Source organism: Dama dama, chromosome 1 (assembly GCF_033118175.1).
Source record: "Dama dama isolate Ldn47 chromosome 1, ASM3311817v1, whole genome shotgun sequence".
NCBI lineage: Eukaryota > Metazoa > Chordata > Mammalia > Artiodactyla > Cervidae > Dama > Dama dama.
Window position 1 is genome coordinate 54,800,618 of NC_083681.1, and position 24,383 is coordinate 54,825,000.

Sequence of the window (24,383 nt, forward strand, 5' to 3'; positions counted from 1 at the left end):
GTTAGTCCGGAGACAAACACAGTCCCAGCCCCTCCTCCCTGGGGAGGAGCAGACAAAGGGATTTCTTCCTAAAGCGTTTGGGGAGTTGGAAAAAGAAGGCGCCTTAGTGGGGGGCGCTTGACCCAAAAGGAGGTGTTCTCATCTGACTGTCTGACCTTGGACCTTCCACCAGCCCAGCCTCAGCTTCCCAGTTTATAAAAACAAGGGCCTGGACTTCACGCATCTCCTGAGGTCTTTCCAGTCTCCGGTAGTCTGCAGGTATTTTGAGCCCCCTCTCCCTAAGTTCCCAGTATTACATCTACCTGCGTAGTGTGTGCATGTACGTGTGCGCCTTAAGAGCACACACACACATTTTAAATACCACTGTTTTCTGGGACCTTGTGGCATGACCCAGGGCAAGGCAGGGAGAAACTTCTGAATTACATTTTTTTTTTTCTCCTCCAAAGAGTTCTCCCAAGCCAGTGGTGCTCCCTCTAAGGCACTGGGGGCGGGGAAGCAGGAGTGGTGCTTCAGCTGGGGTCTTAAGTCTAACTGAGCCCTCTCTTCCCACACGCTCCTGAGAACAAGAAAAATATCGGCTGGATATGCCGGGAGGGGGCGGGGGGAAGAGAGATAAAAAACTCTGCTCACTGTTCCTCCTCGCCCCCACCCCTTCCCAAAGTGTGGGCTGCCCCCTAAGGCGCCCAGCATTCCAGGGTAGGGAAAAGAAGGGCCGCACGCGGAGAGAGGCGAGCGCGGACTCACGGCAGGGGATCCGTGTCCAGCCCAACGCGCGCAGAGAGAGAAGGGGGCCGCGCGGGTGCGCACCGGGACCCAGGCCTCCAGGCTATCCCTGGCTGTTTCGGAGCGGCCCCGGTGGTCCTGGGCTTCTCCCTTCGCTGCCCTGGCACGTCGCTGGGGGAGGCGGCTCCCGGTCTGGGCCTCTGGGTCCTGGCAATTATTCCTGTCCACTGTCAGAGTGTCTAGGACAGCCGCGAGGGCCGCTGGGTCACCCTCAGCCTGCGCCTGGAGGGTCAGGGAGCACGCTCCTCCCGGAGCCCCCGGCCCGCCAGGGGGCGCTAAACCGGGGTTCGAGGTGGGCTAGGCAGCAGCCTCCCGTGCCCTGGGACCTTGGGCAAGTCCCCTTCTCTTCCTGGGCCCCTGTGTCCCGCTCCGGGGATAGGGTGAAGAGTAAGCTAAGTGCCCTCTCAGATCTGGTCGTTCTATAAGACCCGCCACTTGCCGCGGTCCGCCCCGGACTGCCCGACCTCTTGCTTTAGGCCGGGCTCGGAACCTCCCTTGGGGTCAGGCGTGTAGTGGACCCTCATCAAAGCACAGTGTCCCTGGAGAGATAAGCGGTCCCTTCCTCCTCCCGCTGGGGAGAAGGCTCAAGCTTCCCGGCTTGCAGCGGGCGACAGCTGAAACCTCCCGGGCTGTGCACACCGTGGACACCGCAAGCGCAGTAGCCGCAGGCCCGCTCCAACAGGTGGTTATAAGGCTTGGGCTCTGGAAGGCCCTGAAAACCCCGCTGCCTGCGAGGTTGCCCTTCTGAGCCAGAGTCGACGGGCGCACACCAAACACCCCCTTCTCGCTTGAGCCCGCGCGGGGCGGGGAACCCGCACCCGGCGTTCGCGCTGAGTGTCCACTCCGCGCGGAAGGTTGCCTCGGGCCCGGCCCGAAGCCCGGGGGAGCGAAGCTCACAGAGCCGACCCAGAGAACCGGTGACGCCGAGCGACTGCTTCAAGGTTACCTGTGAGGCCCTCAACACGGCTTTGACTCTGGCCGCGAGTCGTCCTAGATGTGGCTGCTGGGCTGCGGTCGATGCGCTGGGTGGCCCGCGAAACGGGTTAGTTTGGAATTGGGAAGGGTGGGCTGGGGGAACTCGGGGTTCCTCCCACTACCCCCCTCTAAGCCAGACTTCGAGCGCCTAAGGACCGTGAGGGTCTTGGAGGTACCTAAGCTCGGGGAGGTGGGAGGTGTGGGGCCCATGCGAGCTCAGCCAGATGTTTGCGGCTGCTCCAGAGGTGCCTCGGGGCCGGGACTGGACTTTCTTCCTCCCTACCTCCCCCAGCCTGGAGCTCAGGTCTGTAAACAAACTCTCGATTCTCCCCCTTCCCCCCACTCCCACCCTGCCGCTTCTGGAAGCAGGTCTCAAAGCAAGGCGTCCGCCCCCGCCCCCCAATTTAGTAGGAGCTGCAGTCGTTCTCTGCCTTTTGCCACCTTCTCCCGCCCCACCACACACACCCTCTGCCGCTGGATCCAAGTCCCCCACCCCCGGGATGGCTCGGGCATGACCTCATCCGTGGGCTGACTCGGAGGGAGAGGGTCGAATGGGGGGGAACCGGGACTGGAAGGCTCGAGGCGGGCCGCGGGGTCTGTACAGCCTGCCTCTACCTCTCATCCGCGTAGAGCCCGCGCCCCCAGGCCCCAGCGGTTGCTCTCAAGCGAAGGGACTGCCTGGGAGAGCCGCGGAGCAGAGTTACGGAGGAGGACTGGTTTTGCTTGCCCGGGAGAGGGTGCCCAACGGGGTCCCCCACCTCCGCCCCCCACTCTGGCAGGTCCGGGCTGAGAGCCCGCCCTCTGCCCGCGGCCACGGCTCACCTCCTGGGGCGCTCGCCTGGCCGGGCGGGCCGGGGAGCTGCGAGCGCGGCCCCTGGAGGACCCAAGCGCTCTCCGGGCTGGGCAGGAGGCGAGGGCGTCCTCTTCGCGAGCTGCCTGGAAAGGACACCCGTGATCCTGGCGAGCCGCGGCCGGCTGGGGTCCCGCGGGGACTGGAGGGCGCTCGGCTCCCGGGGCCTGCGCTCGCTGACTCGCCCGAGCTCCGCTCCTCACCCGGCACGGTCTCCCGGCGCTGGCAGCCCGAACTGCTTTATAAGGAGCCGGCAGCTGCTTTGATCCGCCCACGTCAGCGCGCAGAAACCCCACCGGGTGGCTCGGGCCGCGCGCGCGGGGGGCGGGGGCGGGGTCCCCGCGGATGCCACGGACCCGCGGCGCCAGCGGCACGAGAGGACGTCGCACTCTGTTGAGCTACAAAGAAGAGACTTACTAATTATAACTCTAGCTGGTATTGAGCGTGCTGGTACTGTACTGAGCGTGCGGGCTGTGAACCTACTGCGTGCCCGGGGCGCTTGGGGCCCAGGTAGGGCTGATTTCTAAACCTGACGGCAAGCTCCGTTTGGATCCTCCACCCTGTCTGGCTGGGCAGAAGAGGAAGCCACGGCTCAGAGGGAAGTCAGACTTAGGTCTGAGTGCCCAGCCCGGGAGTCACTAGGAGTTGGTGTTGAAGCTCCATTACTATAAGCGTCGTGGGTCAGGAGAGCTGCCGTGGCATCCTAGGACCACCTTCTCCAGTTCACCTCTCCAGACCTCCTCTGTTCCAATTTTGGGAATTCTCAGGAAAGAAAAGAGGTGCGAGGGCTGTGTGCGGCATGCGAGGCGGCTGTAAACCTTAGGCAACAAGAAGGCAGATGTCCCATCTTTGGGATGAGTGTTGGGGAGTCTGCCTGGTCCGGGAGAGACCGCCAGCCAAGGACTGGGTTTCAGAAGCTAAAGCAGACCATGGTGCTTCTTGTGCACTGTAGACCTAACCTGGGGCTGGAGCTGGGGCTATGTTTCTGGGGCGACTTCCCTGGGACTGGTTGAGTACCCACGTCTTCCACCCCTACCTTGGCCCTTCCTACTCCACTCCCACTTCTAACTGCTGGGTCAGGTGCTTTGGATTTCTTGACTTCTGTCCCCCCACCCCCCCCCCCACCCTGTCATCCGTTTCACCCCAGGAGCCTCAATTCCAAGAATAATCTAGTTCATTAGCAGAAGGAGAAACAGATTTAGTGAAAAAAGACTTCTTTTGGGTCCCCAAAATACCGGGTACTCTTTCCCCTGTTCTTTGCAGCCACCTGTGAAGTGGCTCCTGTAGGCTGTTCTAACCAGGCTACAGGTCCCTGCATGTACAACATATTCATCTGAGCCCAGAGAGTCCGCCACAGGTTCTCAGCCATGCAAGTATCTCTGCATGTAAGCAGGCAGTCTCCCTTGCACACAGGGCTAGACTTAATCTCCAAATGGTCACAAACACACTCAGGAGATAGTGGGATAAACCACATGCCCCCACACACTCAGAAGCACATATAAGTTAAATGGCCATACACATCTTCAAGATGAGGCTGAACATGCATTCTATTTTTTTTTAATTTTTTTTAACTTTTTTTTTTTTATATTAGTTGGAGGCCAATCACTTCACAACATTTCAGTGGGTTTTGTCATACATTGATATGAATCAGCCATGGATTTACACGTATTCCCCATCCCGATCCCCGCTCCCACCTCCCTCTCCACCCGATTCCCCCGGGTCCTCCCAGTGCACCAGGCTGGAGCACTTGTCTCATGCATCCCACCTGGGCTGGTGATCTGTTTCACCATAGATAGTATACATGCTGAATATGCATTCTATCCTCATCCCGTTTATGCACAAGCACACATGTTTCCTTGCACACAGTGAGGACACACACAGCTGCCCAGCGGGCAACAGCAGTATGCATACACTCCTGCTTACAGTCACAGGAATGTCCTTGGGAACACGTGCTGGGACACCCCATCTCTCCTTCCAGAGCATTGGGGTCAGTCCCATTACAAATGCCATGGGAAGGTAGTGGGGTTTTAGTGGGGTGTGTAGGAAGGGGGTGTGGGAGACACTACTGCTCCACCTCAGAAGCTTCTAACAGGGGGTCAAAAGTGTGTCCTGAGCTCTCCCATTCCAAGGCACTCTGGCCACCACAGTCAGAGTCATTCCAGGTGACTTCCATTCAACTGGGATGCACTGTCCTCTGGGTCTAGCCCTTTGCTCATTTCAGCTGCCTTTAATATTTGCACAAGCAGTCTTTCAGCTAGAAATCTTCTGGCTCCCAGCTAGAGTAGATACAGAAAGCAATTTGAAGTCACATAGACTTGGGTTCCAGTGTTGAGTGTGCCCAATTTTATTTTTAGCTGTGTAATCTTGAGCGAGTTGCTTAAACTCCCTGAACCTTAGTTTCCTCATCTATAAAATGGGAAGAATGCAGTCCCATCAGATCCTCTGTATTCTCCGAGGTGAGGATTAGTACCCCTCTCATGGATGCAGAAGCTGAGGCTCAATACGGAGGTTCTGGCAAGTGTTGGAGCTAATATTTGAACCGAGATCTCTAGGGCTCAGAGTGCACCGTAGCTAGTGGCCCCCACTGAAACCGATGGGAGGAGGATAGTGACTTTGTGTTCTCTGGAGAGGAGTTGAGGGAGGCCAGGAGAAGGTCCCAGGGCTCGTGAAGCCCAGCCTTGAGCCCTGTAGGACCCTCCAGCTACTCAGCCCTGTCTTGTGACTTACAATCCAGACATCAGCTAGGACTGGGACCTCTGCCCTGGACAGGGCGGGAAGGGGGGTGTAGGGGGGAGCCTGAGGAAGGGGTGACAAAACCTTGGATTGAGGGTCAGGGAGACTTGAACAAGAGGCTATTCCTTCCTGTACCCCAGTCTCCCCATTTGCACAAAGTGGGTGCACTTTACCACCTCAGACGTTCTGGGGTTCTCTGAGATACTTGGGAGAATAATTTTTTTCATCTTTAAAATCAACTGAACTTCCCCCCTCCTTTTTCCTCCTGCCTCCTTCTGTCAGGAGCCTCCTCAAGGATCAATGTGGGTCAGGCCTCTGCTAGTGGCTTGGGCTGCTAGCTCCCTTTAGAGGGGAGGAGGCGCTGAGCTGGGCAGGTAGACATGCTCTTGGCTACCGCTGCTGTGGATGTTAATATAGTTCCCTTCTCCTCAGTTACCCTTGGTGACTCTGGGTATCTGATCACCCAGATGTGCTGGGGGCTTCCTGTCAGTAGGCGTCTCAGCCCTTGCCTGCCACTGTTCTGGGGTACACACCTTTCCACCTCCCACCCCTGCATACCCAGGGGGGCACCCAGGAAGAGACACAGTTCCATTTCCCATGCTGACCTCTCCTGACCCCTCCACCCACCTCACCTTCCCTCCCTTGGGTCTGAGGCCTTGGTGGAGACGGGTGGGGGCAAGTTGGCTACTTCCAGGAGCCCTGGATGTAGGCACGGGTGACCTGGTTATAGTCCTTAGCCCCGTCAGTGCTTGGCTGTGTGACAGCAGATAATTATTTTGCCCTCTCTGAGCCCATCACCTCATCTGTAAGTGAGGGGGTTGAACTAGATAGACTCCAAGGGTTTTTTCAACTCTAGAACCCACATCTTTGTTCTCCTTATATAATTGTTTTAGGATGAACTGTGAAAATGGTAGAAACCATGATACCAGAGGGTGCTGTTTTCAGCAACAGGGTGTTTTTCAGAATGGTCTACCTGGGAAGGCAGGTGAACAATGTGGCTGAGCAGAGTAGCCTAGCCCAGAGGTCCCCTGCTCCAGGGGTCAGCAAGCCCTGTGAGGCCAGATCCTCCAGGCAAGGGGGAGGGGGATCAAATAGCAGCAGACAGATCATCAGACACCTGGCCTGATTCTGCTCCTGCGCTCACCCAAGGTGTGACCCTGGATAAGTCACTCAACCTCTGTGATCCTTGGTTTCATCATCTGAAAAATGGGAAACCATTAAACCACTCCTTCCCGAGGTTCCTGGGAGATAACATGACGCACCTACTGTGTGCTGGGCAGTTCTGTGCCTGTGGGTGAGGCAGGCATTGCTCTGCGTCTGAGCAGACTGAGCCCCAGGTCCGTCCGATCACTTCTATCATTTATGCCAGGTCTGCAATCCCAGGCCTGTGCCCCACTGAGCCTCTGCCCAGTGTCGGGAAGGGGTACATTCTCCTCCTTCTCAGTCACCTAGGTTTTTTACAAGGCCCAGGGAGCAGCCTTGGGGCTGGTTGGGGTGAGGCTGCTGCTCCTGCTGCCACCAAGTCGCGTCAGTCGTGTCCGACTCTGTGCGACCCCGTAGACGGCAGCCCACCAGGCTCCCCCGTCCCTGGGATTCTCCAGGAAAGAACACTGGAGTGGGCTGCCATTTCCTTCTCCATAGCATGAAAGTGAAAAGTGAAAGTGAAGTCGCTCAGTCATGTCCGACTCTTCAGGACCCCATGGACTGCAGCCTACCAGGCTCCTCCATCCATGGGATTTTCCAGGCAAGAATACTGGAGTGGGGTGCTATTGCCTTCTCCATGGGGTGAGGCAGGAGGTTTCTATCCTGGGTGCAGGTAACACCACTCCACTGGTCCCATCTACTGAGGGCTTTACTTCCGAAAAGCCACTTTCAACTCTCCATTCTTTAATCGGGGTGATGGCTGCTCAGGAGACAACGTTTGGGTTTCTCAGGCCTCTTTCAACTCCTCCTTTTCAACTCCAGCCAAGCCACAGTGCTGCCGCCAGAATGAGAGGAATGGGAAGCAGCAGGCACCAGGGTTGGCAGTGCCTTTTCCAGTTGGGTTTCCCCGTCTCTGGCATGAATACCAGTCAGTGTTTCTGCCACGTGGGTCTCACCCTGCACACCCACAGGGCCAGAGATCTGCCACACTCAGTGTCCCCATTGCACTCAGGGAGGAACCGAGGCTGAGAGCTGTGATGTCTCACACCACTAGGTCACTGGTGCAGGAGACAAGAGGAATCGGGTCTCCCGATACCCAGCCCGTAAGCCATGCACTGTCACTGGTCTGAACTCCTCTTGGACCTGCCAGCCAGGGAGGTTTTGAATGGCACCAACTCCTCTCATCCCAGGACACAGCACCCCTTTGAAATATGACTCCATGCAGAGGTGAAGGCTGTGTCCCCACCCTGATCTGGGCTGGCCTTGTGACTTGCTGACCTCCTTGAGTCAGTGTGGCATGTGACACAAGTGACGCCATGCCTGCTCTGGAGCCCAGGCTTCAGGGTCCCTGCAGCCACTTCTCTCAGCCCCGTGGAGAAGCCCAGGCTGGGCTCTCAGTGCAGAGCGAGGCCCTGACACCGCATGGAGACGGCCCAGCCAGCCCAGCAGAACCCAGGCCTGGCTGACCCACCCACCAAGGGTAGCCTCACCAAGGAGCCCACAGTGAGCTGGGCAGATCTGCCCTGTCAGCCCGCAGAATCGGGAGAATCAATCAATCAATCAATTATTTTGGCTACTGAATTTTGACATAGTTTGTTATGTAGCAAGAGATACCTGAAGCAGCCAGGCTTATATAGTGAAAAGATGGAAATTATGCATTTGTCTCAGGTAATATCAGAATCTCAGAGTTGGGTCACTCACCCTCTTAGACCAGAAGTTCTGGCTACCAGAGCCCCTGTAAATGTCTCCACTGCTCCGGGAGCAGCATCGGTCAGCCACCGGCTCCACCTTGGCCATGCTGCATCCCAGGTGCTCCATCAGGGTCAATCAACAGTGGTTCTTCCAAAATTGCTGCAGGAATGGGTGAATTCCTCACCCAGCCTCTGCTTGCATAATCCCAGGGTAGAGAGCTCACTCCCTCCAGGGCAGCCTCTTCTGTGATGAGATGACTCTGCCTGGGAGAAGGTCCTCCTTCATCTAGGTCAGAGATCCATGACTCCTCCCGTGGCCCTGGCTCTCTTCGTGGGTCCCCTCTTTGTGACAGCCTTGGGTACTTCACAGTGGTCCCTGGAATTTGCAAAGCAGCACTATCTCCCTTAATAGCAAGTATTTTCGTGTACATATTACCCTGTAATCTTGAGGGAAGTGTTTCCACCAAGGCCTAAAACAAGCGTGGGTTTTAGGGGTTTCGATACCAACCAACCTCTGGCCTTGGAAAAGATAACTTCCTGTGTCTGAGCCTCAGTTTTCTCATCTGGAAAATTGGAATAGTGAAATTTACCACCTAGGGTTGCTGTGGGGCTTAAAGAGATGATATATGTAAAATGTTCTGTATGTAATCGGTCCTTGATAAAGGTTAGTTCCTTTTCTGCCAGGTACATAAACAGTTCCAGATGGAGAGCTCATTTGTACTTAGCATTCATGTCTATATAAATAATGTGCAGGTGGGGGAGGAATTGTCAGGTGGCCAGGGGGTGAGGGAGTCCCTTCCCAGCAGCAGGAACAGCTTAAGCAGAGAGCAAGAGGGAGAAGTCTGGTTTCAGGGAAGGGTAAGCAGAGTCTCCTTGCTGCTGGCATCAAGGAGGGCAGGAGGGAGAATGACTGGGGAGGAAACAGGCGCATGACAGGGAGGGCCCCAAGCATTAAACTAAAGAGGCTGGGCTTTGCCAAGGTGGGGCCTGGAGGAGGTCTGGAGCTGATCTGGGGGTGGATCTGGAAGGGAGGGGAGAGGAAAGAGAGTTCCTGGGAGCTGAGAGGGGAAAGTTGGGGTGAGAATTGACTTAGGCCCATCATTGGGAGGGAAAGCCTGGCCACTTAGTATGGGCACACCCGTCATGAGACGCAGGGCCCTTGACCCTCCAGCCCAGTACCTCTACTCTTGCATCTTCCGGGCCACCAGGCTTTGTTGGAAAGAGCACCCTTTCTGCCTTTTCGGTCTAGGAACAGATGGATGAAGACCAGAGGAGGAGACCTGAGCCAGATCTGCAGCCAGAGGGATGCAGGGCAGACCAGAGCAGAGGCTAACCTTGCCTATTTATCTAGCAGGGACTCAGAGAAGTCCCTTTCAAGAGCTAGGCTTTACAGTTTTCTAAGCTCTGTCACAGTTATGGGTCCTGCGAGACTTGTAACTGCCTTGGGATGGGAGGAAAGAAGGCTGGGCAGAGATGATTAAACCTATTTTTAAGGTGGGGAAACCTAGGCCCAGAGAAGGGGAATGACTTGCTCAAGATCACACAGAAAATGTCTGGTAGAGCTGGACTGGAACCCAGACCTCCTGCCTCTCATTGCATCCTAGCCCCTTTCCACAGTACAGAGGGACCATCTGGGCAAGACGTTCTCACTTACCTGCTCTGGGTGAAGAGTGAGGGGAGCCAGGGAGAGGTTGACAGCCATCAGCAGACAACACTTAACCCAAACTGACAATTTAATTGTGAAAATGTGGACGAGGTACAGTTATGTGTAAGGAAATCCAGACGGTCTGGGCCCCTGGGGAGCCTCGGCCAGCACCCCAGTTGCCTGGGAAACGGAGAGGGTTGGGGATGATGTCACTAGATTTGAAGCTAAGGCATGGGGGATGGGCTACCCAGCCACCTCTTTGGGACCAGATGGGGCTGTGGGCCTGACCACAGGCTGCCGTCCTCACAGTTAGCTCCTTCCCTTACAGATGGGGCAAAAGGGGGCTCTGGAGGGGGTGGTGACTTGCCCGAGGTGACAGGGAGTCAGTGTCCATGTCCATTCATCCAGCAGGCTGCAGGCGTCTTGAGCACAGGGGTCAGAGTCAGCTGTGAGTCCCTGTGGCCTGTGCTGGGCCTTGCACAGAGCAGACCCCAACTTTGCAGCAAAGGCCGCTTGATCCCTTTATAAAAAGGGGATATAGACCACTCAGGGAGGTGACACTCATTGAGTTCATAGTAGCCTTAGTTGAGGAAGAACCCTGAGCAGTCACCCAGGGCTGTGCTATCTGAGTCAGGGGACACTGAGCTGAGAAAGGGCAGGTCAACAGGCCAAGGTCACAGCAGGTTGGGGCAGCTCTAGGCTGACCCTAAATCATGCCCCACACGGGCAGTCCTTACCCAAGGAGGAGTCATCCCTCTCACACCACCCCCTCAGCTCTGGGCCAGGGATCTGGACCTTGGGAAGCCCCCATTGTCTGAAGCATTTTCTCAGAATCCCCAGCGTCTGACCAGAGGCTAAAGATCAAGCCACCCAAAGCATCAATAACAATTTAATAACTGGCCTTAGCCCCCACTGTGTGCCAGGCTCTGGGCAATCACTCTATGATTCTTATCTTAAATATTTATGATTCTCTGGGCTGGGGATTACTGTTCTCCCTTTGTAGTTCAGAAAACAGAGGCTGGGGGTGGGGGGTGGGAGGAGTGTCACTTGCCTACCTGGATGCAGCCAGAAAGTGACAAGCTGAGACTTACACCCCACACCACTCTGCATCTAAAATCCATGACTGCCTTTTACCTCATTTCTTAGATTATCCTACAGTGGCCCCTGGGGGAGAGGGAGGCTGTTTTTGCCTGCCCAGTCTCCCTCCCACTTCTGATGATAAAAGCACCCCTCCCCATCCATCCCCAAATATCTGGGGTTCTGGCACTGCTGGTCACAGACCTCGGTACTCTACTAGATGGCCTGACCTTTTGAAGGTTTCCATTTTCCGATCCACCTAATATGACCCAACTGGACCACATAGAGCTGTTAACCCCAGCTAGCATGGATTGGTTCTGGGAGAGCACAGTTTGCTCCCCTCTGGAATGCAAGTTCTAAAGGTGTGATCCTCAGAGTTTCCAGAAGCCAGTAGCCCTATTCCCTGCCATGTGAGCAAGACAAGGAGAAGGAGGGAGGCAGAGAAGAAACAGGCAGCGGGTGGGGAGGTCATCCGAGTCCCCAGCACACCCTTGTCCCTCCCAGTTATGTGGGCCAGTGAATCCATGTACCTTAGGCTCATTGGATTTAGCTCTTTATCTAGAGTCTTGCATCTGGAGCCATCCTGACTGTCACCTCTGCACTGTGCCCCAGAGTCGTGTGCTGCTGTTAGAGGAGGAACAGGATGAATAAAGTTTCTTTTCCTCCAGGAACTAACAATCTGGGTAGGGGAATGTGGGATGGATACAGTTCTGGGTTCTATCTCTGTTCTGTCTCAGAATTGCAGTGTGATCCTTTCTCTCTCTGGGCTATAAGTTTCCCATCTTTAACACAGGGACAAGGAGTCGATACTGGGTTCAATGTTCTGCAAGATCCCCTCCAGATCTACACAACTACTTTTTTTTTTTTTTTAAGAAAAAAATTGAGATATAATTCACATAACATATATTCACTCTTTTAAAGTGTACATTGCTGTTCAGTCACCAAGTCGTGTCTGACTCTGTGACCCCATAATCTGCAGCACGTCAGGCTTTCCTGACCTTCACCATCTCCCAGAGTTTGCTCAGACTCAGGTCCACTGAGTTGATGATGCCATCCAGTTCAGTGGTTTTTAGTATATTCACAAATTTGTGCAACCATTGCCACTTTCTAATTTCAGAGCATTTCCATCACCCCCAAAGAAATCCCATACCTGTTAGCCCTCATTTTACCTACCACCTCAGTCCCTAGCAGCTGCTAATATCCTATGGATTTTTGGACATTTCAAGTTCCTTTTCAAGTTCATCCATGTTGTAGCATGTATCAGTACTTCATTTCTTCTTTTAATGGGATAGTATTCCACTGTATGCATATACTCCATTCTGCTTACCCATTCATCAGTTAATGGGTTGTTTCCACTTTTTGGCTATTATAACTAATACTGCTTGCATATTCATGTACAAGATTTGTATGAAATATATGCTCAATTTGTGCATGTGTGTGTGTCTGTGTGTAGGAGAAGGGTTGCTGAATCGTATGGTAACTTTAGATGACTTTTGTGGAACTGCCAAACTGTTTTCCACAGTGGCTGCACCATTTTACATTTCTACCAGCAGAAATGTGTGAAGGTTCCAACTTCTCCACATCCTTGCCAGCACTCATTTTCTATCGCTTTTGCTTTTGGCTATCCTAGTGGGTGTGAAGTAGTATCTCATTGTGATTTGACTTGCCCCCATGACTAATGATATTGAGCATTTAAAAAAATTTTTTTTAAGGTTTTTATTGGGGCAATGCTGATTAACAGTGTTGTGATGATTTCAGGTGAACAGTGAAGGAACTCAGCCATACATATACATGTATCCGTGATGTTGAGCATCTCTTAATGTGCTTACTGGCCATATTGGCCATTTGTGTATCTGCTTTAGAGAAATGTTTATTCAAATCTTTTGCCCCTTTAAAAAGTTGGGTTATCTGGTTTTTTTTTTTTATTGTTGAGTTGTAAGAGTTTTTAATATACACTGGATTCTACATCCTTGACAAATATAGTATTTGTAAATATGTGCTCTTGTTACGTGGGTTGGCTTTTCATTTTCTTGATAGTGTCATTTAAAGTACAAAGTTTGTCATTTTTATGAAATACAGTTTCTCTATTTTTTTTCCTTTGGTTGCTGGTGCTTTTACATAGCTAAGAAATCACTGTCTTGTCCAAGGTCAAAGAGATTTACATTTGTGTGTTCTTCTAAGAGTTTTCTGGTTTTAACTCTCACATTTAGATCCTTGATCCATTTTGAGTTAATCTTTAAATGCTATCAGGTGAAGGTGCAACTTCATGCTTTTGTGTGTGGATATCCAGTTGTACCAGCATTACTTATTAAAAAGACTATTCTTTCTCCATTGAATTGTCTTGGCTCCCTTGTCAAAAATTCAAATGACCATAAACGTATGGGTTTATTTACACAGTTACCTTTACACAGTTACCTTTAAAGTGACATCTAAGAATTAGGTTACAATAGCCTCCACGTAGTTACAAGTATGTGACAGGTAGTGTGGCAGAGGGAGAAGAGCAAGTGGGAAATGTAGACTCCTGAAGACCTGGGTTACTTCCAGATCCACTGGAACCCCAGACAAACTATTTTGTCTTTAGTGTCCTAGGTGTGTGTGTGTGTGTGTGTGTGTGTGTGTGTGTGTGTGTGAAGTCGCTTCAGTCATGTCCAGCTCTTTGCAACCCTATGAACTGTAGCCCACCCACCAGGCTCCTCTGTCCTTGGGGATTCTCCAGGTAAGAGTACTGGAGTGGGTTGCCAGGCCCTCTTCCAGGGGATCTTCCTGACCCAGGGATTGAATCTGTGTCTTTTAAGTCTCCCGCATTGGCAAGTAGGTTCTTTACCACTAGGGCCACAGCACTAGTGGTAAAGAACCTGCTTGCCAATGCAGGAGAGATGTAAGAGACTCAGGTTCCATCCCTGGGTCAGGAACATCCCCTGGAGGAGGGCATGGCAACCCACTCCAGTATCCTTGCCTGGAGAAGCTCATAGTCAGAGGAGCCTGGCGTGCTACTGTCCACTGGGTTGCAAAGAGTCAGACACAACTGAAGCAACTTGGCATGCACACATAATGTATTACACTGTACTTTCTTGTAAAAAATACCAACATCTGGATGCTCCTGAGCCTTGGTTTCCTTCTCTGTCATGTTTCAGCCCCAAAGCTGGTGTAAGTTCCTACATAAGAGGCAGGGAGTGGAAGGGTTTTGCAGGTGGGGTTAGGGGCATAAGCAATGGTGTGGAAGCTGAAAAGTGCCGGGTGTGATGTGGGGAATGGTGAGAAGTCTGTAGGTCTTGGTGGGGGTGGGGGTAGCACATTGAAAGATGGCCTCTCTCTCTCTTTTTTTATGCTTTATTTATTTTAGGTTGTACTGGGTCTTCATTGCTGCACGTGGGCTTTGCTTTCTCTAGTTGCGGTGAGCAGGGTCTTCTCTTGTTGCAGAGTCCAGGCTCTAGGCAGACAGGCTTCAGTAGTTGCAACTCACAGGCTCTAGAGTGTGGGCTCAGTACACACAGGCACACAGTCGCAGCACACACTCGCAGCATATGAGATCTTTCCCTGCCAACAATCAAACCGGTGTCCTTTGCAAGGCAGATTCTTAACCACTGGGCTACCAGGGCAGTCCCTGCCTCTCTTTCAGTTGATGAAAACCCAAAGTCTGGTGCCTGCATTACAGCATAGCTCGGAAGACCCCTCCCACATCCCCCTAGGGAGCCCCATGGCGAGAGGCCCAGCCTTGACACCCAGCCGTGCCGCCCAGCCTTGACACCCAGCCGTGCCTCCCAGCCACAGGGGTAGCAGTGAGCAGGCTGCCTGGCTCTTGAGGCTCTCGGCTCCATTCCAGTCTGGGTTTGGTGGGGCTGTACTGGGAATGCAAGGTGATTGGGGTCCAATGGATGCACTTTGGCTCCCTAGATTTGTGGTTAGGTGAACAAAATATGCAGAAAGTAAGGAAGGAGAACTTGCAAAAGGAAAGTAAGAGGCAACTACCATTTGCTGAGCATCGGCTACTTCCAGGACAGACTGTGGACTTCATCTCGGCTCACAGCCATGCAGAGAAGCAGGGATCAGGAGGAGCGTGTCCACTTCATGGAACCCTAAACTGGCTCAGAAAATGATGCCTTTTCCCAAGATCACACAGCCGGCGGGTGACAGAACTAGACCTCCTGTCCTATTCTGTTTGTTCTGAAGGACAGGCTTTTCTTGAAATGCCAAGCTACCCTGGAGAAGAGAGAGGAAAAGAGAAGGAAGGCAAAATAGAGAGAGGCCCAACAGAAGAGCGAGTCACACTGAGAGGAAAATAAAGAGAGGCAAAAAATAAAAACCAAGAGTGGAAAGAGCGTGAGGCCGCAACTGAGCCTGGAGTGGGTCCTTGGGGAGCCGCCGAGGGCGGGAATGGGCGGAAACCGGCTCATGGAACCTGGATCCAAGAACCCTGCTTGGCCTGAGACTTCGTGGCAAAGCTCTCACCTCAAGATCCTGAAGAGGGGGAGGCTGGCATGGGGGCAGCAGGGTCTGCCCAGGAGGAGGGCAGCAGGGCCGGATGGCCAGGGGCTGCCAAACAGGGCCCTTCACACATCGTCCAGCTCAAATAACCACCATGGCCACGGGGGCTGGCAGGCCCTTGCTCCCGACGTGCAGAGCAGCAGGCCCGGGAGGCCGGGAGGTAGGAGCAATGACCAGGCCTTCCTGGAACACTGGTTGTTTCTTAGGACAAACTCCTTAATGTGACCTGTTAATAGGGTGCTTCACAGTTTATTGTTCAAACTGGGACATTCTGAAGTGAGCACAGACAGATAAGTGTGGCCTCTGACCTGTAAGGCCCCACATGGTCAGGCCTGGCCCTTTCCTGCTGCAGCTGCCCCTCTCTGTTCTGGTCTTCCTCTGCAGACACTCTGGAGCGGGCCTCACCTTGTCTGGAGCACCCTGTCCCATGCCCTCCCGGTCTCCACACCCCTTCATTGTTCCTGCTCGCCCCCAGAACCCAGCTCAAGCCACGCCAGTGCCCTTGGTGAGCCATCCAGTACCTTCTGTGCTTTTCCTTCATGGCTCCAATCACAATCACAATAATCAAAGAAATTCATAATTAACGTGTTTGATTGTTTTAAAGTCTGTTTCCCTTCCTAAGGGCGGGGCTGGGTCTGACTTGCCCACGGTTGTATCCTGAACACCCAGCCAAAAGCATAAATGAAGCCAGTGCATAAATGAAGAAATCAACCCCCAGGGCCCCTGCATAGCCAGAGTTGTGTGTCTCTCTTGTATTTTGGGGTTATTCCCTCTACTAGGAAAGGAAGGAGCTAATCCTCCTTGGGTGCCATGTGCACTTCTGATTTCTTCCCCAGGCTCTGAGCTCCCATGGGGAGAAATTTGCCCCCTTCTTATCTAGTCCATCCAGTTGCAAAGAGGTGGACATGACTGAGAGACTTTCACTTATCTCTTTCCCAGTCTCTATCCTAGTTTAGGGCCTGAACAAGGGACTCAGGTTGGACTTACTGATGAGTCATGACAACATAAATATCACTAGAGTGGATCACAGAAAATCATGAGATAATATGCACATGCTGAGTCCAGGCCCGTGGGTACCACGGGCACAAAAAAATGCTAGTGTCTCTTCTTTAAGAGGTCATCTTGTCCAACCAACCATGTTTTTTTTTTTTTTTAAGTTTTTTTTTGTTGTTGGATTTTTTTTTTTTAGTGTACCATTCAGATTTTAGTATATTCACAAAGTTGCACAACCATCACTACTATCTAATTCCACAATATTTTCATTACTCTAAAAAGAAACTCCATACCCAATAGCATTCATGCCTCCCTTTCCCTTCTCCTCAGCCCCCGAACCACCAGCCATCTGATTTTAAAGACAGGGAAACAGGCCCAGAGAGGGCAGTGCCTTATCTAATGTCACACTGCCAGCCAGCAGCAGAGCCAGGACCAGGGGCCAGGCCTCCTGACACCCTGTCTGCTCCGTGTCTGAGCTCTCTCTGGAGGCTTCCAGTGTTCTCTGGTGACTGGCATGAAAGGGCTGTTTAGCAAAGGCCCATTAAGTTGAGGCTAACAGGTAAGATGAGACTAGACCATCTGTTCAGTTCAATTCAGTTCAGTTCAGTTCAGTCGCTCAGGCATGTCCGACTCTTTGAGACCCCATGAATTGCAGCACGCCAGGCCTCCCTGTCCATCACCAAATCCCGGAGTTTACTCAAACTCATGTCCATCAAGTCAGTGATGCCATCCAGCCATCTCATCCTCTGTCATCCCCTTCTCCTCCTGCCCCCAAGCCCTCCCAGCATCAGGGTCTTTTCCAATGAGTCAACTCTTCACATCAGGTGGCCAAAGTATTGGAGTTTCAACTTCAGCATCAGTCCTTCCAATGAACACCCAGGACTGATCTCCTTTAGGGTGGACTGGTTGGATCTCCTTGCAGTCCAAAGGACTCTCAGGAGTCTTCTCCAACACCACAGTTCAAAAGCACCAATTTTTCGGTGCTCAGCTTTCTTCACAGTCCAACTCTCACATCCATAAATGACCACTGGAAAAACAATAGCCTTGACTAGACGGACCTTTGTTGGCAAATTAATGTCTCTGCTTTTTAATATGCTATCTAGGTTGGTCACAACTTTCCTTCCAAGGAGTAAGTGTCTTTTAATTTCATGGCTGCAATCACCATCTGCAGTGATTTTGGAGCCCCCAAAAAATAAAGTCTGACACTGTTTCTACTGTTTCCCTATCTATTTCCCATGAAGTGATGGGACCAGATGCCATGATCTTAGTTTTCTGAATGTTGAGCTGTAAGCCAACTTTTTCACTCTCCTCTTTCACTTTCATCAAGAGGCTTTTTAGTTCCTCTTCACTTTCTGCCATAAGGGTGGTGTCATCTGCATATCTGAGGACCATCTGTACTTATGCCCAAAAACTGCCTGTGACTGGAATAGATCTGAGGGCTTTTGAGGGGCAGAAGACACACCTAGAAATCATTTCCAACTGGTACCCTGCTTCCTACAACAGTCAGTGTCCTTTCATAGCTGGGGGTGTCTTCCCCCAATCAACCACATGGCCTTCTCTGTGGTCAGAGTAGGCTCAGAGTGGGCATGAGGAAGCAGGGGCCAGACTTCCCAGGTTTCCCATTGTTTTTAGGACCCCAGAAAGCTGAGTCAGCCTATGAACCCAGTGTGTACATCTTCCTACAGTAATTTAGCAGTTTTCACATTCCATGCCTTATCCAAAATGGAAAATGAAAGAAAGGGAAAAAAAGGCAGTGCTATGTTTTAAAATGGCCTCAGCTCTGTGAGTTCCAACATGGGAAACTGCTGTCTGTGATGTCATGGGCCCCAGGCCCTCTGGGCATTGTTATTGACACTTCATGTGGTAGGCTGGGCCCCGGATCCACACATTCCTCTCGCCAGAGCTGTGTGAGCCTGCGGGCAGGCAGTGGCTCCATCTGCAAGCCTGGGCCAGACCCCCTGAGCCAGGATGGAGCCAGGCACTGGGCAGACAGGGGGCACCCTCCGTAAGAGCCCAGTTCAGCTCCTTGCTCTGTCATCCAGAGGTCTCTGAGGTCCTCCCCTCATGGGATCTGCAGCCACCCTGAGACACAGAGGGTCAGCACCCTGCTCTGTGTCTGTCCAGGGGCAGCAGAGTGGTGTGGCCCTGCTCCGGTCACGTAGTTGGGGAGTGCTGGCTTTGCCCATCACTAGGGGAGCCCTGCCCTCTGACTCTGAATGCTATGAGGAGAGGGCCTGGTCCTTGCCCACGAGCAGCTAACAGACTGAGTCAAGCTGTGGGGAAAGCACTTGGTCAAGTCCAAGTCTTCGTTTTACGGTGTGGAAGAAACCAACAGGGCAGGGACTGGCCCAAGGCCACGGAGACCATCCACAGGCCAGGCAGGGCTGGATGCAGGCTCTGGACTCCTGGCGAGGAGTATTTCTGACTCTATCTGCACTTAAGCACTTTCGTTCGGGCGGAAGCTCTGCTGTTCCGGAAGAGACGCCAGGCCTTTCCAGAATCCGGTCTGAATCAGGATCTGCTGTCAAGGCTTGGTCCTCAGGGAACCACTGCTGGCAAAGGGAGGTGAGGTATTGATTATGGCTGGGGCTGGGGGAGTGTGGCTGAGGCCCAGAGGTGGGGAGAGAAGGGATGGGAAAAGGTGGTGGAAGTTTCTCCGAGAGACAAACTGAAGGCACGTTTACTTTTGCTTTCGCTTATCTGTATTTTCTAATTTCTCTGCAGGTCTAAAGCTCATTTTTCCTATTTAAAAGTAAGAACCTATTATTTGGGCATGGTCTGGAAATCCAGGGTTGTCTCAGTCCTGACTGGCTGTGTGAACTTGGGCAGGCCCTCGCCTCTCTCTGGGCCTGTCTTAGAAATGCCAGTAAATAAGGTTTGCCCCATGAGAAGTAAATGAATCCAAAGGCTCCCTGGCTCAGGACACAGCTCTTTGGCCGGGACATCAGAGCTGTTTATCTGTCCAAAGGAAGAACACAGCAACCCAGAAGTGAGGTATCTAGAGAAAATCCAAGGTTCAGAGACATCCACTTGCGCTGTGCACCCATTCAGCACAGTCCAGAAGGTAGGCATTGTCTGAGGGCCATGCCCATTTCCAGTCTCTGCAGACGGACTCTCTGCTTGGAGTGGAGATAATTTGCCAGGCCTCACCAAGGTCTGAATGATCTGCCCTCTGCCCCAACCCTCCTCGCCCAGGCTCCACGCCCACCAGGCAACGGCTCTCAGACACCCGGCTCCCTCCCAGGAGGGAAGGAAACTGGGGAGGGGACAAGAGTACTCCTGTCAGTAGAAACATAGATGGCCTGATATCAGTCATAATAGTGTTGGGAGGCGGCAGTGATCTTGAGTGACATGGTTAGAGCCAGCTGTCCAACCTCCCCGGGTGTCTTGAGAAAAGTCAATGTCAGGACAACCAGATGAGGGCCAGACTCCAAGCTGGCTGAGAGTCCAGGTCAATCACCTGGGACCTGTCACCCAGTAAAAGGGTTATCTCATTTTAATATGTGTATATTGTATAGGACATTGCCTGGTATAAAATAAGAAGTTAATAAAAACTGCTAAGTGAAAGTTAGCGGTGGCCAGTCTGGACAGATGGGTGGAGTCATGGATCCACAGAGGGAAGGGTGCCTTGGTCCTGCCGCCTGTCCAGCAGGAGCCCTCGTCTCTCTGAGACTCAGCTGACACAGCCTCTGCCTCCCAAGAGCACCTGGCTGATGGTTCTGAAAATGCTCTCTGGTCTTCCCATCTCACCACCCCTCTGGTGTCTGGGCTGGGGAAGGATCATGGCTCTCCATCTCTGAATTACATCCCCACCTACCACCTATCAGTGCTTCCTCGGTGGCTCAGTGATAAAGAATCTGCCTGCAATGCAGGAGATCCAGGTTCAATCCCTGGGTCAGGAAGGTCCCCTGGATGAAGGAAATGACAACCCACTCCAGCATTCTTGCCTGGGAAAACCCACTGATAGAGGAACTTGGCAGGCTATAGCCCATGGGGTCACAAGAGTCAGACACAACTTAGCGACTAAACCACCAACTATCACTTACCACCCACCAGCTCTGAGTTCTAAACCTCTGACCTCTAGGTCAGCCTGGGACCCCATAATGTCAGAGCTGGAAGGACTTCAGTATGCACCTTGCTGACCCCTCCTCCAGTATACACATGTGGAAAATGAGGCCCAGAATGAACAAGAGATCCCCTCCCACCCTGCATCTCCTATGTGCATAGCCAGGGAGCCCAAGGCTGGACTGGAGCTGGGGGCAAGCCTCGTGCTTTTTCCCAGCCTCCTCTGGTCTCCACAGGTCCCCAGAGGCCACTCCAGAGACTGTGTGTCCTCGTCTCCCATGGCCACATCTCACCTGGTCTTTGTTTACTGCGTCCTCTGTGGCTCTGTCTGGGATAATTCTCTCCGAGTGGGGTCAGCCCTCTGGGAGTAGGCAGCTAATGAGCTTCAGATGTCCAGGACAAACTGCCTCACAGAAGGCGGATGCTGAGATGCTCGCGCTGATTGTGGACACCGGCCACTGGTGCTGGCTCAGAGAGGTCCCCTCCTCTTCCCTTCACAGGGTGCTTAATTCCCCACTTGGAAGCAGCAGGTGCCAGTTTCACCCCGGAAACCCTGGCTGGGGTGTCTATTTCAAGGAGGTCTAGAAAAGGGCAGGGAGGCTGGAGGACAAAAGCATTTTGATCATTTGGGAATTTATTTCTTTTTCTTTCAAAGTTTTTCTGGTCTTTACACTGAGGTAGCAGCATGGATGGGAAGGGCGGTGGGTGAGCTGCTTATTGATGGCCAGCTCTCTGCATGCTCCGGGCTGGGCACAGATGTCATCTTTTCCAACCCTCACAGGCTCCCCGCAATATTAGGACTGTCACCATCCACTTTACAATGAGGAAAGCTGATCTAAAGATCAGAGAGAAGTGAGGCAGTGTGTCCAGGGTCACACAGCCTCTGAATGGCCAAACTAGAGTTTCAACTCACTTCTGTCAGAGTCCAGATTCTTCCCTACAACAAGCTGAGATGTTTCCAGAAGACCAGGATGGTGTATTATGGTCTCAAAGCTACATGGATGGTGAGGGCCTGTGGGCTGCCCTGGGGTTCCAGGCACCAAGGCTGCCTTTGCAGCTGACTCACTCTTCCATCTTCACAGGGCAACAGATTTCATATTCACAGAATGCGGGGGTCATCATCACAAACTCAGGTGAGGTAATCCTAATTGCTATAATTACATCCTCAGACATGCCCAGAACACATTCTGGGCACCAGACCCTCTGCCAGGGGGTGTTCCATTGGTTAACTGGTAAGAGCTTGGATTCTAGCTGTGTGATCCTAGGCAAGTTACTCTGCCTTTTGGTGCCTTCATTTCCTCATCTGTGAAATGAGGATAGTACTAGTTCCTATCTCATGGAGTTGTGAAATGAAATTAGTTAATATCTGTAGAGGGCTTAGAAGAATGCCTGGCACAGAACACATACACAAGTGTTAACTGATATTGAGCTCAACCTTGGGAGACGGGTGTTGAGATTTTCCTTGAAGCACAGGGATGGAGATTGAGGTGATGCACTGCAGTGATTCTCAAAATCACTGTGCTCCAGAATCACCTGGAGAGTTCATTAAAGTGTGGAGGGCTGGGTCCCGCCCCCAGAGTCTCTGGTTCAGTAAGTCTGGATTGGGGCCTGAGAATGTGTGTTTCTAGCATATTCTCAGGTGAAGCTGATGCTGCTGGTCTGGTGACCCTACTCTGAGAACCAGCACTCTGGCAGACCTGAGTTGTCCCAGGCCAGCTAAGACTCTCGATAGCAGAGGCTCAGTAAGTAATTGTCACCCTGTTTATTTAACTTCAATGCAGAGTAGCATGTGAAATGCCAGACTGGATGAGTTACAAGCTGGAATCAACATTGCTGGGAGAAATATCAATAGCCTCAGATATGCAGATGATACCACTCTAATGGCAGAAAGTGAAGAGGAACTAAAGAGTCTCTTGATGAAGGTGAAAGAGGAGAGTGAAAAAGATGGCTTAGAACTCAACATTAAAAAAATAACTAAGATCACGGCATCCGGTTGCATCATTTCGTGGCAAATAGATGGGGAAAAGTGGAAGCAGTAACAGATTTTCTCCTCTTGGGCTCCGAAATCACTGCTGGTGGTGACTGCAGTCGTGAAGTTAGAAGACGCTTGCTTCTTGGAAGGAAAGCTATGACAAACCTAGATAGTATATTAAAAAGCAGAGACATCACTTTGCTGACAAAGGTCTATGTAGCCGAAGTTATGGTCTTTCCAGTAGTCATGTATGGATATGAGAGTTGGACCATAAGGAAGGCTGAGCTCTGAAGAATTGGTGCTTTTGAATTGTGGTGCTGGAGAAGACTCTTGGACAGCAAGGAGATCAAACCAGTCCATCCTAAAGGAAATCACCCCTGAATATTCATTGGAAGGACTGATGCTGAAGCTGAAGCTCCAATACTTCCAGCACCTGATACGAAGAGCCGACTCATCGGAAAAGACTGTGATGCTGGGAAAGTTTGAAGGCAAAAGGAGTAGAGCGTGGCAGAGGATGAGATAGTTGGATAGCATTACTGATTCAATGGACATGAATTTGGGCAAACTCCAGGAGATACTGAGGAACAGGGAGGCCTGGTGGGCTGCATGGGGTCGCAAACAGTCAGACACAACTTAGCGACTGAACAACAACAAATAAATAACTTGGTGTGTGAGTGATGATTACAGGGAATGGAAGGGGTGTTGGACCAGGAGCCCCAGGATTCTGGTCCTGAATTTGCCCCCACCTCTCTATGGGACTTGACCATGTTCCCCTGCAGCCTTGGTTTCCTCCCCTGTAAAACAGGGGTACCTATAATCCTTCCTCACTGAGCTCTACGAGGATGAAACAGGGCCTGGGACAGCTCCGACACCCAAGCAAGAGTGACAAGCAAGGTCTCTGAAGGTGACGGGCTCTGGGAACTATGAGGGCTCAGTGACCCTCACTGATCCCAGCACCGAGGGCTGCAGCCCATCTCTTTTACTTTTTTGTCAAACCTGAATTGGAAAGATTGGGGCCACACTGTCCCCCAGGCCCCAAGGCCCCAAGGCAGAGGGCAGCGTGCTTGCTGTGGCCACAGGTTGCATAAAAGGGCCTGTGTTCCGGCCGCTCACCTCCCACTGTGCGCCCAGTGGTTTTCTATTTCAGTTGCTGTAAAAATATCACCTTTGATCTCAGCTTGTGGCTCTTAAAAAAAGAAGAAACCACCAACAGGCTGGGTTTTCATTCTCCCCGGCCCCGCCTCTGTCTCACCTCCGCCTCCACCTCCATGCTCTCCTCCCCTCTCCTCTATCCCCTCCCTGCTCCTTCTCTCCTCTCTGGATCCCCAGCACCCTCGCTGGAGAGAGCACCTAAGGAATCAGCTTATTGCCCTGGGTGTCTCCCCCAGGTCCCCTACGGCCCCATGTGCTGAACGAACAGAACAAATGAGGGTGAAGGACGCCACCCTCTCCCCTCCTCCCTCTCTCCCTGCCCCTTCCCTTCTGTTCTGAGGGCCAAGAATCAACGAGACACCCTGCTTCTCCAGCTGCTGCTGTTAAGTGCATGGCATCAATCACATCCCGCATCTGTGAAGTCTTGAGTCTTCCCCAGAGTAGACTGAGAGTCACTAGTGGGGCCTAAATATTTCTGAGAACCTAAAAACTCCGAGAACCTAGTCAGCAGCCCAGATCTGTCTGGGGGAGGGGCCTTCAGCCCTGATGGGTCTAACGTCCCAACGCCTGGCTCTGCAAGTACAAAGGTTAACACCACCACCCCTGGCCACCTCCCTCCTCCCCTGCCCCCTGCCCTGGACCCAAACACACATACATCCCTCCCTCTTTCCTCTTTGAAGACTCTGGGGAGATGATTCACAGGTCATCTGCCACTGGCTGTCCCCCCATTCTCTGATCTTCCTAAGACATTCCTGGACCTACTCACTCCATGCTGAGGCCTCTTGAGCCATGCACTCTTTTGGTCGGAAAATCAGCTCC

The 24,383-nt window shown here is 52.4% G+C and overlaps 1 long non-coding RNA gene across 1 annotated transcript; it reads left to right on the forward strand.

Moving 5' to 3' along the window:
- The first annotated feature begins 21,234 nt into the window (after window positions 1–21,234).
- On the forward strand, window positions 21,235–23,601 carry LOC133062116 (uncharacterized). Its single transcript, XR_009694109.1, has 3 exons — window positions 21,235–21,444; window positions 21,523–21,573; window positions 22,222–23,601. It is a non-coding gene; the product is annotated as an uncharacterized LOC133062116 (long non-coding RNA).
- The last annotated feature ends 782 nt before the right edge of the window (window positions 23,602–24,383 follow it).